Source organism: Bubalus kerabau, chromosome 21, assembly GCF_029407905.1.
Source record: "Bubalus kerabau isolate K-KA32 ecotype Philippines breed swamp buffalo chromosome 21, PCC_UOA_SB_1v2, whole genome shotgun sequence".
In the NCBI taxonomy this organism is placed as follows: Eukaryota; Metazoa; Chordata; class Mammalia; order Artiodactyla; family Bovidae; genus Bubalus; species Bubalus kerabau.
Window position 1 is genome coordinate 59,019,989 of NC_073644.1, and position 19,786 is coordinate 59,039,774.

The following is a 19,786-nucleotide window of genomic DNA, read 5'->3' on the forward strand; positions in this document are numbered from 1 at the left end:
TACACAGCACAGGAAAATGGCAGGTCCCTCCAGCACCAGGACTTTCTCCGTGAGTGTAAGACACAGAGGAACAGAGGAAGCTAGAAACGACTCCCGGCAGTAGCAGCAGAGCGGAAAGCCTAGTTATAAGGCAGCCTTCAGAATCCAAAGGCAGAAAGAGTAACTAACAACACACGTGGTGGATGATTAGGTACCAGGAAGGCCGTACAGGTGACCCACAGTGAGAATTCTGAGTTCGAACACACCAAATGGATTGGAATAGTCAGAGGAGCAGTTGCTGGAGAGGCTGGGGCTTTAATCACACCTTGCAGTACACGCAGGATTTGGAGAGGGAGGGTCACCTGATCATCTACCAACAATCACAGCAAGCCCGAGTCTCTGGACTCTAAGATGAACCTGAAGCTCGTGAGTGCGCTCAGGCCCAGAGAGGGAGCAGGGGGCTATGTCATGGGGCTGTGCTGACTCCCTAAAGCAGAGTCACTGAATTCTCACACCACGTCGAATTGACCCCATTTGATCTTTCCTATACTTAGACAGTTAAGAATCTGCTTGCAATGAGAGAGATCTGGGTTCAATCCCTGGGTTGGGAAGATCCCCTGGAGAAGGCAATGGCCACCCACTGCAGCATTTTTGCCTGCAGATTCCCATGGATGGTGGAGCCTGGCAGGCTACAGTCCAGGGGGGTCACAAAGAATTGGACACAAGTCAGTGACTAACACTTTCACTTTTTTTCATACTCAGAAAACAAAGCAAAGTACTTCATGAAGCCTTCCCCCTGATTCAGTCTGTAACCCTAAGAAAAACTATGAAGCAGAGGTTTTGGAATCTTTCTGCCACCCAAATCATTACTCTTTTTCTTAAAGAAGACCCATTCTGGGACTTCCCTGGTGGTCACCAGTGGCTAAGACTCTGCACTCCTAATGCAGGGGTTCCAGGTTCAACCCCTGATTAGGGAACTAGATCCCAAATGCCATAACTAAGAGTTCTTATGCTGCAACTCAAGATCCCACGTGCAGGAGGCAAAGGCCCAGTGTAGCCAAAATAAAATTTAAAAATAAATAAATATTTTTTAAAAAGAATACCCACCCCAATCTACTTCATTCCAGAAGCTGGTTCTCCCAAGACCAAGCTGGTCCACTACCACTAGCAACTGGTTAAGATACTAGTTGGTAAGGTGGTCAGCTCCCAGGAAAGTTTTACAATAAAAAATGGGAAACCTACAAAGCCTTGTAAAGTGGGGGATGGTCACACAAAGGGACAGGTAACCATTTAAGGCAACTATTTTTTTAATGTATTTATTTTTAATTGAAGGATAATTACAATGTTGGTTTGATTTCTGCCATACATCAACATGAATTAGCCATAGGTGTACATACGTCCCCTCCCTCTTGAAACTTCCTCCCACCCCTCTAGGTAGTCACAGAGCCCCAGTTTGAGTTCCCTGAGTCATACAGCAAATTTCCACTGGCTGTCTATTTTACATATGGTAGTGTATATGTTTCCATGCTACTCTCTCCATTCCTCTCAACCTCTCCTTTCTCCCCACACCCTGCTCTCGTCCATAAGTCTGCTTTCTATGTCTTCGTCTCCATCACTTAAGGCAACTCTATTCCAAAAGCTCATTCCTGTCGACACACTATATGCCAGAGATGGGAGCTAGCTGAGGGCCAACTAATTAACAGAAAGACATGAGAAGGGGAAGAAGCTTTTCAGAAGGCAGCCCAGAGGAACCTGCAAAACTGGAGAGAAAACTTGGAAAATGTATAACGCATTAAATCTTCTGTCTTGAAAGAGCCTCTGAAGAAAAGAATGACTTCACAGTTTGGGAGTATGAGGATCTATAATGAAGCCCAATCAAACTCCAGAAAGTAGATTACTGGGAGAATTAGCAAAGGGAGAGGCAAAGATGAACTATTTGAGCCCAGCCCACAGCAGAGGGGGACCCCACGTGGATATGAAAGGCTCAGAAGGACACATCTGTCCCTCTTGGCAAAGGGCAGCATTAGCTTATGCCACCTTCAATATTTCTGATGCTAATTCACGATTGCTCAAGGAAAACCACCACATTTAGACTCATCTGTTCTTTATATCTCAATGGCTATACTCTTTGCAGATTTAAACACAATTCCCAATACAAAGTTGTTTTTTTTTAACGTGAAAATCTGTAAAACAGAGTCCTTGCTATACTCTAGGTTAATTTGATAAAACTGTATATGTCAATGGCCAAACAGTATATGTGATGACCTGGGAAATAATGTAAATAACCAGATTCTGATTGTAAATCACCCTGGTGTTTGAGGAAGGGCATGAACTCTTCAGCATCCCATTATACTTCAAAACCCTTCATAAAATGGGTCTTCTGGTAACTGAAAAGAGCCAGGATAGCCTTGCAGAAACATATTCAAATCTCTTTCTGGCCATTGGCTTTCACAAGAATCCAGCACCCCCATATTCCCCTCTGTATGTTCTTATCCTCTTTCTCTCACCCAGGAGAAAATAAGTACCCATCTACTCAGAGAAAATAAGTATCCATCAGGTCAGGAATGAGTCAATGTCACACCACATCAGGATTCCAACCCGCACAGTGATGACTCTTCCCAGACTACAAAGTACTTCCATCTCTATTATATCGTTTGAGCCCTACAGTTGGTCTCCCAAGGGGAAGCAAAATAAATATTTAATGAGCCATATGCAAAGCACTATGCTGGGTAAACACATTTTCATTTATTCTATCCTCATAAGAACCCATAAGGCAGGTGTTTACATTCCCTTTATTACAGATGAGGAAACTGAGACTCAAAGAGGGGACCCACCTGAGATGTCCCATGGCTATAGTGTCCAAGACAGGATGTGCAACAAGACCCCCAGGCCGGAAAGCCCATGCCCCTCTTTCTGCTGCTGCAAAAAGTCTCCCTCCCTCCTGAACCGGGACTTCTCCCAGGCCTGTGGATTAGACAACACTAGTTTGGTAAAGATAACAGCTGATGGCTAAGTGTCTGCCTCCATCTTTCTGATGGGTGTGGAGGGAGGGCTGGAAATGCTGTTCTAATAACAAGAATGCTAAATATTAAATAGAGCAAGGGGTGGGGGCGGCGGTAGGAAGGGACAGAGTCTTTTAGGGGAACAGGGCGGCCACATTTAGCCCAAATGCCATGCATTTCCGAGAACTTGGGTCCCAAAGCCACTTCATTATTCCCATTGAGTGCCTTTGTTGTAGGGCAATATTTCAAATGTCTAAGAAAAATATATACCAATAAACGATATTTATGTGACTTCCCCCGTGGTCCAGTGGTTAACACTCCACCTTCCAATGCAGGGGATATGGGTTTGATCCCGGATGCAGGAACAGAGTCCCACATGCCATGCGGTGTGGTCAAAAATTTTTTTAAAAATCATATTTGTATATCTTATAAATTGAGGATATATGTAATACTCACTTATGTAAAAAAAAAAAAAAAAAAAAAAAAAACCTCTGCTGTTCTCTTTTCCTTCCGGTTTTACTGAGATGTAACTGACGCCACAGCACTGTTTTGGGTACAGCATGACAAGCTGACTTACACCATGAAGTGATCCACTAGCCACAGTAAGGCTAGTGGAGGTCCATCATCTCATACAGACACACAATTAAAAAATGAAAGAAAATAGGTTTTCCTTTTAATGAGAACTCAGAATGTACTCTTAACCTTCAGATAAAACATACAGCCCTGTTAATTATATCTATCGTGTTGAACACTACGCCTCTAGTACTTATTTATAACTGGAAGTTTGTACCTTTTGATTGTCTTCATCCAATTCCACCTCCCCACCCCCTCCTCTGGTAACCACAACTCCTATCTCTTTTTCTATGAGTTTGTTTTTTAAATATAATTGACCAATAACACTGTGTTAGTTCCTGATCCAAAACAGTGACCTGGTATTTCTATACATTAAAAGGATCCCCATGATGACTCTAAAACCCCGCGTCACCACACACCATTCCATTATTATTGACTTGAGTCCCCACACTGTACACTTCATACCTGTGATTCATTTATTTTGTAACTGGAAGTTTGTTAATCCTCTTAATCCCCATCACATACTACGCTCACCTCCCCATCTTCCTCCCCTCTGACAACTACCCTTTTGTTCTCCATATCCATGACCCTGTTTCTGTTTTACGTTTGTCCATTTGTTTTGTTTTTTAGAGCAATTTGGCCACATGAAGTTGGACTCCCTCACCCCCAATAACCCAAGAATCCCTCTTCTAGATGTATGAAGAGAGACTCTCCCATCTGCATGGGAATGTTCACTGCAGCGTCAGCTGTTAAGTGGTCATTTGGAAGTCACCCACATACCTATGAGCGTGCATGGACGTGGTGTCTTCATAGAACAGGATACACACCATCCATTGAAGGGAATCAAGATGAGTAAATCTCATCTGAGAATGTTGAGTTAAAGAAAAAGGAAATTGCCTAGACAAAGAGAAATATCATATGATATCACTTATATGTGGAATATTGTTTTTAAAAAATGATACAGACTCACAGACATTTGGGATTAACAAATACATACTATATATATAAAATAAAATAGATAAACAACAAGGTCCTAATGTATAGCACAGGGAACTATATTCAACATCTTGTAATAAACTATAATGGAAAAGAATTTGAAAATGAATATAAATATAAATAAGTATATATATATATATATATATAACTAAGTCACTTAGCTGTACACCTAAAACATTGCAAATCAACTATACTTCAATTAAAATTTTTTTATTGTTTAACATTAAAAAAAAGTTGTCAAATAATATACATACATGTAAACACTGTGTCAAAATTTAAAGCCATAAACAGCACAGATTTTTGTAGGTATATACTGTTTTATTCCTTCAAAAAACAGGTGATCCACACTGGTCTAAAGCTGAGATTTTGATAAATCATAAGGTTAAAAGTCTATACTTGTCTTTTTAATATTTCATGATGATATTGTAAGATACCAAGGAAAGTGTGTCTTAAAAATACAGAAAAGCAAAAAGCACAAGAGTCCTGTTCCCTTGAGTGCACTAGCTCCTACTTGAGCTAAATGTTTTCGGCAGTTACTCTGCGCTGACCCGGGCCGAGCGCGCGTCGAGCTCTCGCCCGGGCTTTACCGCATTTCACCCGCAGGTCCGCCGTTTCCAGGGCGCGCCCTCCCCGAGCCCGCGCGCCGCGCACCTCCACCCTCCCGCCACTGTCTTCTCTCCTATTCAACAGCTGAATGTCTGCCGAAGACAGATGATGTCTTTGTGTTTGAGCAACAGAAAACTAGGACTGTTGGGCTCATAAAAAGATAATTAAGTCTTTAACCATTATTGAATGTGGCAAGGGGGAAAAAACACAGAGCACTTACCCAGCCTTCGCAGAGGCCACGCTGGGAGAATGAACAATTCGAAGGAACCTGAGGCCAGACAGGGATGGATTTAGACATCTCTACCTCTCTGGGCTTCTATCAGGATAGGACATTTTTCAATCCTGCGTTTTTACATTCACTATGCTCCCAGATTTTCCAAAGGGGAAAGTGTCTCTCCCGGGGGCTCCTTTTCACATGACTAACACAAAATGGAGGACTCTTGGACTGAAATTCAAGACCTGCATTATTACTGGACTCTTCAGTCCTTTGCTCCATACGGCCTAAGCCGGAGCCACACCAGCCACTTGTTCCCCAAATACTCCCTCCAAGCTCCTTCCAGTCCCCCTTCTTCACAAGGCTCCCTCTGGTTTAGACTCCTTCCTCTCCTCTGCCCAACCAGCTCCTACCCCCTCAGGTTGTGCAGGCAGGAGTAGCTTAAATCTCCTTTTCAAAATCTTCCCTAGTAGAAGTCTTACTAAACTCCGCTTGCATTCCTCCTCTCGGTCCCTCCTGAATCAAAGCACATTTTTGCCGTGTATTCTTGGGTCCCTCCCTGGAGGACAGGGAAGCCCGGAGTGCTGCAGTCCATGGGGTCACAAAGAATCGGAAACGACTTAGTGACTGAACAACGACAACTGTGATTCATTTGACAGGTTTTATCTTTCTGGTCATACTTAAAAAAACCTGGGAGGTGGTGTCTCGTTCATTTTTCAATCATTCGCAATACTTAAAGCAGAGCATACAGTACATGCTTAATACGTCTTAAGGAATAAATATTTCGAAACACATTCTGTATTTCAGGCTATTTCATTTTCAATTTAGTGGTTGGGATCCCTTGACAAACTTTCTATCTAGGGAATCAAGATAAACTTTTTGCTTCCTGGTGACCTAAACAGAGCTAATTACAGAAATCAAAGGACATGATGGAATTGTTAATATATTCTCTTGACCAGTAGTTTTGGACCCCGACTGCACCTATAATCACTTGGGGAGCTTTGAAAAAAATACCAACATCCAGACTTCTTTGAAGCAGTTAATTTGGGATAAGGCCTGAGTGTCTGAAATTCCAAGTCCCCTCCTTCTCCCCAACCCTGGGAATTCTAATGTGCAGACAGGGCTGGGGACCAGCGCTCCGCAGAGCCAGGCTGAGGTGTGGGGGTACCAGCTTTGAAAGGAAGCTTGAACAATGCAATAAGCAAAGGGAACGTCAACCCTATTTGCATCAGAGACCACAAACTGCTTAAGCACCACCTTCCCAGCAGTTTTTATTCAAACGACGGATGAGCTCATTCAAAGCACATCTTATCGTTTGTTAACGCACTTACAGGATTCTCTTAAATGCAGGCAACTTCCGCTTCCCCGAGTCCTGTCAGCAGTTACTGCCTGAATTTGAAAGTCATAAAACTCCTTTCCTTAAATAAAAATTCTTAAAAGTTCGATAAACTATGTATCTCCTAAAAGAATATGAGGGCTGGACCATGTAGCCATAAGCAAAATGTGGGTACAAAATCATGCCCAGTTGAAAGAGTGGAATATAAAATAGTATTAGATGCAACTGTATGCAAAGTAATACAACTCTGGGGTATTTTAATGTAATTTTTTCATCCATTGGGTAGAATACACGATAAAGATTCCAAATTATTTTAAAAGTACAATATAACTCAGTTATATATTTTCTAGAAGGTTGATTTGACACTAATTAGGGCATCAGCATTTTTGACGTTTTCCAAGCAAAAGCTACTCTGCGATTCAGTCTCAAATGAATTTCTTTCTCAATGGCTCTATTTTGGTGGCCTCCTGACTTGGGGCCTTTAGAAGGTTTTAGTTCAGTGATTGCTTTTTTTTCAATCTTGCCCTTGAAAACACCCCTTCTCCCTTTAGAGACATCACATAATTGGACAACTTTGGGACTACACTCTTGCTGATCTTTTAATTCCTTGCAAACTGAGCACTTTTGTCAACTCACTATGGTAAGATGACACGCAGCCTTAAAAATTAAGAATAAGTTCTTTAACCTTGAAAAAAAATTTGTTTTCCTTTTGTCTTCAGAAGAAATGAAGTAGCAACCTGCATTCTCTACTTCACAAAATGTGTGTCTTTTTAAAAACAAGAATCTATCTGGTTGCCTATTAGAATCTTTAAGCAACCTAGCTAGCTAGGAACCCAAAAATTATCTCATTGACAAGGGAAAACATTTTTTCCTAAATAAAATAACTGCTCTTAATTAACATGAATAAATGCTATTTTTATTTGTTTTTATCTTTAACCTAAGCTATAATTCACTTTAATTCAAGTGGAAAACAGCAGTGTTGCCAAGTTGATCTTCTTAACCTAAGACCTCCTCAAGAAGTCAGAAAGCGATAGGAATGTCCAAGTTTTCCTTTCCTTTGCCAAGGAAAAAATAAAGTCAACATCCTGATGTCCATGCAGGATTAATGAAAGGATTTCCAGTTACTCTTGTGAAAGACTTTGAGATTTTCCTCAATTTTTTGAGTTTCCAAGAGCTTAGTCACTTTGGATGAATGAAGTATTTACTCTCAAGCCTGTGGACTGGATCAGTTGCTATTGGTAGACTTGTCATATTCACAATGTGAATTCATTTATTCCAAAAGCATAGAATGAATACTTACCCTTGCAATGCTTGGAAGAAGGAAAATCAAGATGCAGCTTTTTTCCTTAAATAATGCACAGATTGCTGGGGAGTCGGGGAGTGGTAGTGGTGGGGGTGAGGGACATATGTTTGGAGACCTCAGAAATTTAGTCATTCACTGTATACTTCTGGAGACAGGTATTCTGCTGAAGATAACATTAACAAATGACACAGGCATGCTCCCTGCCCTTCTGAAAGCAGGAATCTATCAAAAGAGACAGGTATCAAAGTACTAATCACGCAATTAAAATAATTTGTGATTTCCCAGGTGGTGCTAGTGGTAAAGAATCTGCCTGCCAATTCAGGAGATGCAAGAGAGGCGGGTTAGATCCCTGGGTCAGGAAGATCCCTTGGAGAAGGAAACGGCAACCCACTCCAGTATTCCTGCCTGAAAATTTCCACAGACAATAGGAGCCTGGTGTGCTGCAGTCCATGGGAACACAAAGAGCCAGACATGACTGAGTGACTGAGCGCACATACACACTACAGTATGGTGGGGGAAACCATGACATCCCCAGATGCTTACGTAACAAGATGCCATGCAAATGGCCCAACAGTTATGTCCAAAACTCTCATCACTCTCTGCAGGTCCCCTCACTTTGATCCCTGCTGCCACTACAACCTCCATGGATCAAACTCTCCACTCTTCTTCTTCTTAGTAGAACAGGTTTTCAGGTTTGCTATGAACTAAAGCAGGAGAGGAAGAAAAATGACCAAAATGGATTTGCAAGTAGGATCTAAAAACACATTTCCAGGGCTTCCCTGGTGGCTCAGTGGTAAAGAACCCACCTGCCAATGCAGGAGACACAGGTTCGTTCCCTGGTCCAGGAAGATCCCACACGCTGCAGAGCAACAAAGCCCAGGAGCCACAACTATTGAGCTTGTGCCCTAGAGCCCCGGAACCACAACTGACCTTCATGCTGCAGCTACTGAAGCCGGCGAGCCGTAGAGCCCGCGCTCCGCAAGAGCACGTAAAGAGCACGTAAGCAGCATGTAAGCGCGTGAAGCCACCATAGGAGAAGCCAGCGCACGACCCCTGGAGTAGCCCCCGCCCTCCGCAACGAGGGAAAAGCCTTGTAGCAGCCAAGACCCGGCTCAGTCAATATTGAGCCACAAAATAATGTAAAAATTACTCGAAGAAAACACGGGGAATTTTAGAATTTTGAAGCAAGAAAAGGACTTTCTAAAGAAAATATCAAACCACCCAGAAGTCAGAGTGTAGCTAGACAAATTGGACAACAACAAAATTGAACATGTCTAAGAGCAATCAGGTACCCACTCCAGTGTTCTTGCCTGGAGAATCCCAGGGACGGCGGAGCCTGGTGGGCTGCCGTCTATGGGGTCGCACAGAGTTGGACACGACTGAAGCGACTTAGCGGCGGCAGCAGCAAGAGCAATCACTTGGCGATGAACAGGGAAGCCTTGCATACTGCTGTCCATGGGGTCGCAAAGAGTCGGACACGACTGAGCAACTGAACTGTACTGAACTGAAGAGAAATCAAAATCAAAAGATAACAACAAACTGGAAAACAAATAACAAACAAAAAAAATCTTATTTAATAGAAAAAATCTTTGCAAATCTAAGGGCTAACAGTTCAAGAGGAAGGTGGGCAAAGGATATTGTCACAGTTGGTGGTAAAAGAAATATATGACTTTTAACAGATGAAAAGGTACTCAAACACATTTGTAAAAAGAGAAATACAGAGAGAAAACAAGGGGAGAGAGAGATTAATGCCAAGTGAAGTCAAGTGTTTAATCATACACTATTAATTGGCAAAAGTGTTAGAGAGCAGGCATGGTCACGCATAACAGTAGGAGTATACTGTTGCTAACAAGGTAAAATGGTGTAACCACAATAGAAAATAGTATGGTGGTACTTCAAAAAATTAAGAGTAGGATTACCATATGATCTAGCAATTCCACTTCTGGGTATATATCCAAAAGAACAGAAAGCAGGATCTCAAAGAGATCCTTCCACATCCATTTATAGCATCATTATTCATAATAGGCAAGAGATGCAGGCACCTCTTTGTGCACTGACAGATAACTGAGTAGACAAAGTGTGTTCTGTACACAAAACAGAATATTATTCAGCCCTGGAAAAGGAGGTAAATTCTGATACATGTTACAACATGGGTGAAGGTTGAGGACATTACCCTAAGTGAAGTAAGTCATAAAAAAAAGGCAAATACTGTATATTTTCACATCTATGAAATATTCAAAATAGTCAAATTCATAGAAATGGAAAGCTGAACAGTAGTTGTTCAGGGGTGGAGGTTAGGAGGTATGGAGAGTTTTTGCTAACTGGGCACAGAGTTTCAGGGGGATTTTTTTCCCCTTGAAAAAAAAAATTGTTTTAGGGACTTCCCTGGCAGTCTAGTGGTTAATACTCTGAGCCTCCACTGCAGGGGGCAAGGGTTCAATCCCTGGTAAGGGAACTAAGATCTCAAGTACTGCACAGCAGAGCCCAAAAAAAATTTTTTTGTTAAAAAAATGTATTGGAGGTTGATTGATTTATAATGTTGTGTTAGTTTCGGGTGTTCAGCAAAATGGTTTAGTTATACATATACATGCTCCCTGCTAGCTCAGTCTAAAGAATCTGCCTGCTGTGGTGCAGACCTGGGTTCGATTCCTGGGTCAGGAAGATCCCCTGGAGAGGAAATGGCAACCCACCCCAGTATTCTCGCTTGGAAAATCCCAAGGACTGAGGAGCCTGGTGGGCTACAGTCCAAAGGGTGGCAAGAGTTGGACACGACTTACTGCTATTTTTCTTTCTTTATACATGTATCTATTCTTCTTCAGATTCTTTTCCTATCTAAGTTATAACAGAATATTGAGTGGATTTCCCTTTGCTATACAACAGATCCCTGTTGATTACCTATTTTATATATAGCGTGTATATGTTGATCTCAAACTCCTCATGGGCACAGGGTTTCTGTTTTGCAAGATAAAGAAGTTCTGGAGATTGGTTGTACAACAGTGTGAATATACGTAACACTAGTGATGTGTACACTTAGAAGTGGTTATTTTAAGTTATTTTACCACAGTTTAAAAAAAAGTTTTAAGGATTTTTTTTTAAAGAGTAGGAGTGTAAACTGACACAACTTCCATGATGAAAATTTAGCAAATATCTATTTATAGATATATAATACCTACAAAATTTTCTATTCACTTACCCTTTGACTTAATAATTCCACTTACAGAAATTGAAACTAAAAATACACTCAGTTCAGTTCAGTCGATCAGTTGTGTCCGACTCTCCATGACCCCATGAATTGCAGCACGCCAGGCCTCCCTGTCCATCACCAACTCCCAGAGTTCACTCAAACTCATGTCCATCGAGTCGGTGATGCCATCCAGCCATCTCATCCTCTGTCGTGTAAAATTAGGTACCTACGAAGATATTCACTGCAACTTTGTTTAATACAGCAAAGAGATTAGAAGCCACTTAAGAAGCTATCCATGAGAACTTTAAATAATACATTCAAAGAATGTCTTTAAATAACATCTTTGAAACCATTCCATAATAATTTAAACAAACTGGTAAATCCATAGAACATTAAAAGGGGGAAAAAGACGAGGTAGCTCTCTATAATGGAATGATCCCAATTAATCTGTTAAAAGAAAAAAGGAGCAATGTGCAAGGATGTGTTTACAGAATGCATAAACACATACTTTCAGGAGGAAAATGAAGATATACTTACATCTTTGTGTAAGGACATCTTTACCAAGATACACAAGAAACTGATAATTTAGTGCACACCAAGAGAAAGATATGCTTTGCAGGATGAATGTTTTTGTGTACTTTAGCTTTGTATCATGTGTTTTGAATTTGTATCATAATAAGACTTTGGCCCCCAAATATTCGAGTCCTAAGAAAAATTCTGCTGTCAAAATCCCTTGCCTTTACCTGCCTTCCTTCTCTCCCAACTCCCCACCTGTCTTTCAGCCTCACCCCTCACAGACACAACTTTGTCTTACCAAGTCCCAGCAATCTGCCCATCCATTTGGTCTTTCCACAAAGTAAGGATATCTTTTTTTTTTAATTTAAATTTATTTATTTTAATTAGAGGCTAATTACTTTACAATATTGAATTGGTTTTGCCATACATCAACATGAATCCGCCACGGGTGTACACGTGTTCCCAATCCTGAAATTGACTTAAAATTAAGCACAATGGGTCATGCAAAAAAGGCTCCTCTCTCAGGTTAGTAATATTAGGTACTAGAAATCCCTTCGGAGAAGGCAATGGCATTCCACTCCAGTACTCTTGCCTGGAAAAATCCCATGGATGGAGGAGCCTGGTAGGCTGCAGTCCATGGGGTCGCTAAGAGTCAGACAGGAATGAGCGACTTCCCTTTCACTTTTCACTTTCATGCATTGGAGAAGGAAATGGCAACCCACTCCAGTGTTGTTGCCTGGAGAGTCCCAGGGATGGGGGAGCCTGATGGGCTGCCGTCTCTGGGGTCACACAGAGTTGGACACGACTGAAGTGACTTAGCAGTAATCCCTTAACTCTGTACGCCTGTGTATTCAGTTGCTTTCAGTCCTGTCAGACCCTTTGCGACCCAGGGTGCCAGGTAGAAGCAGGTGTGAGGTGACCATGATCTGCTGTAAGTGGGGAGGGAAAGAATCGGGGTGCTCTGCTTTACCCCGCGACCCTGGTAGTCTGTAGGTCCTAGATGGACGCTCGGACCTTCCTATTCTTATAGAGGTAAATGTAAGGGGCGCTGATGCCAGCAAAGGTGGTATTCCCCACCCTCCTATAGATGCTTCAGGGTCACCCTGGACCTGCCTCCCTACAGTTGTTTTAAACAAAGCTGGGGGAGGGGAAGGGGTGGGTTGGTGGAAATGTCAAATAGCTGAGGAGAATTTAGTTAGATGACCAGTAGGACCTGGGTTTTGACACTTACATAAAGAATGCTAGTAGAGCCCGTGGGAACAGGTTCAAACCCCATCTCCTCCCCTTTCTGTTATCCCAAGTGTTAACTGAACCTGAGTTGCAGTTTACTCACTTACAAAATGGCAGCAGTGACGACGTTCTCGTAGGAATTATAGGAGGTTCCCCTGAGAAGAGGTGAACAAAGCACCTCCTGCCTTTACCCCACACACTGGAGGCTCTGTTCTCTGGCACCCAGCGTCCACTCGAAGGTCTGTACTCGGTCCTAACACGTGACTAGGTCTGACTCCACCCCCAACTCTAGGGCAGTCTTGGGACCCAGATCAAGGAAAAGTCAGGCTGAAATTTCCCGTCGTTCAGCTCTTGGAGGAGAGTAAGCTATTTACCCACAGGCAGAAATCTAAGTTGTCCTGGCCTGCAGGTGGAGGCGACTATTGAACCAAGTGTGCAGTTCAAGACTGAAGTAAACCTGGAGGAGAACAGAATGGAGAGATGGAATGATCCACATTTATTATTGAGGCCCTGGATACACTTGGCCCTGTAGCCAGACTGTCCCTGACTTTTCTAGAAAGGAACCCACACCGTCCTTCGGGTTGATTTTTTTTTTTTCCTGGGAGTTGCAACTCAGTGCAACCCAACAAATACATATTCTTTCCATCTCCCGCCCCTCAATAACTGCAAGTTCCCCAATTTAAACACTTTTGTGCCAAAGAAAAGGAGTTTATCTCTTTGTCTTCCCTCTTCCCAGCAATAGAGCAACACGCTGAAAACAGCTTGCCTGGCGGGTGGCGCGATCGTCCCTTCCCAAACAAGCACCTCTAGGTCCCAGTGGAAGCAAGTCCACCTAGCATCAAAAGCAGCCACCTGCTTTTCCCTTTCTCTCCTCCTCACGTGCGTTTCCTGCCTTCCCCACCCCCCACCCCGATTTCCCAGTCGGTGAAGGTCCCCATATGGACACGCTGATTCCCTCCCTGGCCTTCTCCCCCAAGTCTTCTCATCCCGCATTCGATGGCCTTGGTTGCTACCGCCATACGTTTCTTCTCCTCCTCCATATTTCAGGGCCGGAAAACGCTTGTTAAACATTTGCTCCCCACACCTACCAGTGGATCTTCTTCTATTAAGGAGGGAGCTCTGCGTGGTGGCGGGATGGTTTCAGTCAACCTTGCATTTATAAATAGCTAACACTCCAATTGGTTGTGAGCCTGGCAGAACGGGTAACATATGCATGCCCCCCATTTGAGTGGGCCCAGCTTATGTTATGTTGAGCAATTTTTTTTCTCTAGAAACGAATAAAAATTAAATTATGACAAAATGCCTTCGTTCCCTATTATTCATCTCAGATGCTAGTTTTTACTCATGCACTCCATGACTTTAATCAGACTCCTCTTCGTTGGAAGTCTGACAGCGATCCTCTTTGGGTAGAAGAGAGCTGCAAAATTTACAGGTGTGCCCTGGGATGTGTTATGATGTAATATAATTGTGATTTGGGGTTTGCTTTTCCCCTAAAACCCTGAACTAAATACAAAATGACCACACATATAGCAAAAACCGAATCCTCAAGAACTGAGAAAGATTTTCCCAAATTTGTTTTCTCCTTGCTTTCCTTAAAAATGTCATAAATCGTTTGGAATATCCAGCCAACCTTGCTGTAATCCCTGGTAATTAGGAACAGAAGGAGGCTGAACAAATAAGAGTCCCCATCCACCTCACCTTATCTGTCCCCTGCAACCTCCTCTCACACAAATGAAAACAAACAAAAAATTCATAACTCCTAGGAAGAACCAAATTGACCAGCTTTGGTTTTTGTTCCTCTATCCTCAGGAAAAGATGGCATCAGAGAAACAAAGACAGAAAGAGAAGATGAAGGAGTTACGGCCACACGTCTGGATAATCTCGGCTCAGTTTCCAGACTGAAAAGCTGGTACCCAGACAGGTGATCTGGCTAAACTGAGTGGTTGATGAGCCCAAAGAAGAACATGTACACAGACCTCCAGAAAAGCAACCAGCAAGCCAAAAAGCTTTTGTGCCAATAGGGGGAAAATTCACCACCAAGAAAAGAAATTCTCTCTTTAAAAAAAAAAAGAACTTACTCTTGTCTCATATTCACAGAGTTCGTTTATTACTACCTGAAAGCTAGTTATTCCTATAGTCATGAAATAATTAACCGCCTGGAGTCACTCAGCCACTTAGTGACTACACCGAGGCAAGAGTTGGCCTCCTGACCTCACGGGGGATGGTCCCCCATGATCCTGCTCCTCCTCTAAAACATTCGCAGTGTTTCCAGAAATTCTGGCTTGAGTGGTGTGCTCTGGCCGTTCACCTCCTTCTCCCTGTCTGGGAGCCCTCTAAGTAGAGTAGAATGAATTTTCCAGAAAGAGCACTGGCTCAGGAGTCACTGGACCTGGTTAAGTGAAGGCTCTACAAGTCTGGCTGAGAATCTTCTCTGCTTCATTCAGCTTTTCTTTGGTTGTGCCGCGTCTTCATTGCCGCAAGGGCTTTCCTCTAGTTGCGGTGAATGGAGGCGACTCTTCGTCGTCCTGCACAGGCTTCTCATCGCGGTGGCTTCTCCTGTTACAGGGCATGGGCTCTGGGGCCCACGGGCTTCAGGAGTTGCGGCTCCCGGGTGCTGGAACACAGGCTCAATAGTCATGGCACACGGGCTTGGATGTGCCAAGGCATGTGGGATCTTCCTGGACCAGGGATCAAACCTGTGTCTCCTGCATTGGCTACCAAGCCACCAGGGAACCCCCACTTCACTCAGCTTTAAAATTAGGATTCCACTTCCTCTACTCTAGCTCACAAGAATGGCCTAAAGGCAAAGAATACAACCTTATGAAGCATTCCCAATGCTCTTCCACTATTTTTAAATTTGTAATTAAATTTAACAGCTGAAGATGGTAAGGGCAGTCTTTACATGCAAGAATATAAAAATAAAGTTCAAATATAGGCTCATGGTATATCTGCTTATGAGAATAATACAACTTTGTTCAAGACAGCCACATTTTTGGTTCATATATTTTCATGCTAAATCCAACTGATATTCAAGCAGATGATACATTTTCTATTTTTTATTTTATTTACTGTTTACTCTGTTTCTTTTCTCATCACAACTCATTTTCTCAATTAAGATTCCTATCTCAGCAGTTTCAGCATAAAGGAAAGATTTGTGATGTTTAAATATAGTTATGAGCTATTGAAACAAACTCACAGATTAGGGGCTTCATTGGTGGCTCACTCATGAAGAACCTGCCGCCAGTGCGAGAGGCATGCGTTTGGTCCCTGGGTCCGGATGACTCCCTGGAGGAGGAAATGGCAACCCGCTCCAGTGTTCTTGCCTGGAGAAGCCCATGGATAGGGGAGCCTGGCCGGCTGGAGTCCATGGGGTCATTGTCACAAAGAGTCCAACATGACTTAGCCAACTACACAGATAATTATTCTTTAGTGTTCCTATGGACAAGTAATGAAGCAGATCCTCACATAATTAGCCTTAAATGTTGTCACATAATTTTTTTTTTAAGTCAGATGTACTGGGATGCGACTTGTCAATGGGCCAGGTTATAAACATTAGTGACGTTTGTGCCAAGTCGCTTCAGTTGTGTCTGACTCTTTACGACCCTATGGCCCATAGCCTGCCAGGCCCCTCTGTCCATGGGATTCTCTAGGCAAGAATACTGGAGGGGGTTGCCATGCCCTCCTCCAGAGGATCTTCCCGACCCAAGAATCAAACCTGCGTCTTTTACGTCTCCTGTGTTGGCAGGCAGGTTCTTTACCACTCATGCCACCTGTAAAGCCCCTAGTGACATTAAAACTTTGGCCATAAGAAAAATGTTCAGAGATGAAGATATCAAATCTAAACTCCTTCAAACCCATTTGAAGTAAGCAGGTTATAAACAAATGCAGAGAATATACATAATGTATCAAAACTGATTGCCTTCTGTGTTGGGCTGTGCTGTGCTTAGTTGCTTGGTCCTGTCCGACTCTTCATGACCTCATGGCCCCATTTCTGCCAGTTCTTTATTTACATCTGTTCCCAGGTAGTGCTAGTGGTAAAGATCTCACCTGCCAATGCAGGAGACATAAGAGTTCAGTCCTTGAGTTGGGAAGATCCCCCGGAGGAGAGCATGGCAACTCCACCCAGTATTCTTGCTTAGAGAATCCCCATGGACAAAGGAGCCTGGCGGGCTACAGTCCATGGTTGTGTCCAAAGAGTCGGACACAACTGAAGTGACTGAGCACGCACTTGACTCTGCACTCTGCCCACCTCTCCCGCCACATCACCCCACCATCACCAGTGTCTGTCTGGTGATGTCTGTCTGGACAGTGTCTGTCCAGAAGGGTATAGCACAGTGCCTATTGTGGATTCTGGAGTCAAGCTGTACAAATTCAGGCTCCAACTCTGCCTTGCACTGTGTGACCTTGGTCAAGTTATATAACATTTTCAAGTCTCTATTTCAAGAGACTTGAATATATATACCAATATATCAAGTACAAATGAGAGTATCTAATAGGGTCATGGCAAACAGATGTAAAGTGTGGATCATAGTCCTTGATGCCAAGAAAAGGTCCAATAAATCCTACAAGAAAGTCCATCTTGATTGTCTCTCACACAGAGACATGCAGCTTCCATGTCAGTTCATGCCCATCTTGTATGAAAATTCTCATTACCTTTATAGAGTAGTAATTATAGAATAAGGGTCTGTCCTTATCTTTCAGTTGTCTTCTCTGTTTGGGGGTTTTGTTTTGTTTTTAAAATAGATTTGTCTATTATAGTAGACACTCCAAGTGTTATCTGTAAGTTATACTTACTGGTTTGTAGCATTTGCCTTTTACTGTTACTTTTTCATTCTTAAAGTTATAACAGTTTCTTTGCCTTGTGGCATGCATGAGTACTCAGTTGCTTAGTCGTGTCCCACTCTTTGCGACCACAAGGACCGTAGCCCGCCAGGCTCCTCTGCCCATGGAATTTTCCAGGCAAGAATACTGAAGTGGATTGCCATTTCTTCCTCCAGGGAATCTTCCCGAACCAGGGATCTAACCCCAGCCTCCTGAGTGTCCTGTGTCTCCTGCGTTGGCAGGCAGTTCTTTACCACTGTGCCACCTGGGAAGCCTGTTATTTTGCTTTGTAAACATATATATTAAAATATTTTAAAATAAACTACTTATGATAGAGTAAAATAGTCACACTACAGTGTTGAGTGAAAAGTGTACAAAGTAATAGATATGATTTGATTTCCTATTCACTTCTTTTCGCACATTATAAAATCTGGAAGATTGGTCATTGGAATACCAACAGCAGTAGCTCTTTCTAGGAAGGTAAGATTACAGGGGTTTTTTTTCCTCTTTCTATTATAATAAATTTATGCATGTTGTTCAGCTACTTATATAATTGAACACATTTATATTTTCAGTTTTAAGTAAGCATGAAAAGAATGTTCCCAAAGCATGTCGCATACCTCTTCTCTCTCATTAATTTCCTTTCCGTTTGGAAGGATGAGTCTTGCCCACTGCACAGGAGACCTCTGGAAGGCAGCTGATGCCATCTGGGATGAAACCCTGCCCCTGAGAACAGCTCCATCTTTTTAAGTCCCTCAAAATGAAATGTGATAATGTATTTGTCTGCCTTAATCACTTCATGCCTTTGCCTGTAGGCTGTTACCTGCAACGCTTCTCTCTGAAGAAGAAAAAGATTTTCTGACTCTAATTGGCAGTGATTACTCACTCACCCCACAAGGTGCTGCCTCCCCGACCCTCTGTGGCCCAGCAGAATCAATCACCTCCTCCACCCTGGCTTCAAACCTTTGGTGATCCACTGAACGCGGCCCACCTGTCTGCCTCCCCCATTTACAGAGAAGCCCCTTGAGGACAAGACCTGGGCACTGGGGTTGAGTCGCTTTATGCCCTCTCTTCAGCTCAGTCCCCGTGGGCTCAATGAATGTTATATAATAGATTAATGAACCAACCCAGCAGACGTTTCTCAGCTCCTCCAAGTAAACCTAGTTACAGGTGACTAGCATCTGAGAGGAGGGAAGGGTTAGATTCCTAGAATAGAATCACAAATAATTAAAATCACGCTTCACAATCTCCAGTGAATTTTTTTCTTTTTCTCGCCCCAGAGGTTGATTTTTAATGGAAAACTTGAGACACTAAACATCTCCTTTCCCCCATGCTTTTGATCTCAGTTTGTTTTTTGATTTTGAGAATAATTGCTTTACAATATTGTGTTAGTTTCTGCTGCACCCACAACGTGAATCAGCTATAAGTATCCATATGTCCCCTCCCTCTCGAGCCTTCCTCCCCCCATCCCACCCATCTGTCGCCATGGGGCACGAGCCGAGCTCCCTGTGTCATACGGCAGGCTCCCACCAGCTGCTTTACACCCGGCAGGGTCCACGTGTCAGTGGTCCTTCCTCAGCTTGTCCCGCCCTCTCCTTCCCTCACTGCATCCACAAGTCTGTTCCCTTCGTCTGCGTCTCTGTTCCTGCTCTGCAAGTAGGTTCATCAAGATTTGGTACACACAGTTTTGTGAGTAAAACCCATTTCAAAATACAAGGGTACAAATTTATAATCCATTTCATAACACAAAGAATACATATGAAAATATAGCTATCCAGCATATTTAAAACAGAGGAAGCAGAGACCATGCATGATTTGACTTGAGAAAATTAAACAGGACTCTGCTCTATGAATCCCCATGCCCTGGAGCCTCCTAGCATAGCAGGGGTCACACTGCTTATAACTGATAGTCTACATGTATGTCACCTCATGTGACTTAGTGGAAGGACCATGTTTTTCTTCTTGTCCTCAGGAGCTTAGCACAGTACCTACCACAGCTTAGCAAGGCCTTCCGTTCAGTTGTTCA

At 42.9% G+C, this 19,786-nt stretch overlaps 1 long non-coding RNA gene across 1 annotated transcript; it reads right to left on the reverse strand.

The window, feature by feature from the left end:
- Positions 1 to 4,367: 4,367 nt before the first annotated feature.
- Positions 4,368 to 18,488, reverse strand: LOC129636024 (uncharacterized). The gene is made up of 4 exons (XR_008706599.1): positions 18,381 to 18,488; positions 8,007 to 8,172; positions 5,377 to 5,424; positions 4,368 to 4,451 (listed from the first exon to the last, which is right to left on the reverse strand). It is a non-coding gene; the product is annotated as an uncharacterized LOC129636024 (long non-coding RNA).
- Between the last annotated feature and the right edge of the window lie 1,298 nt (positions 18,489 to 19,786).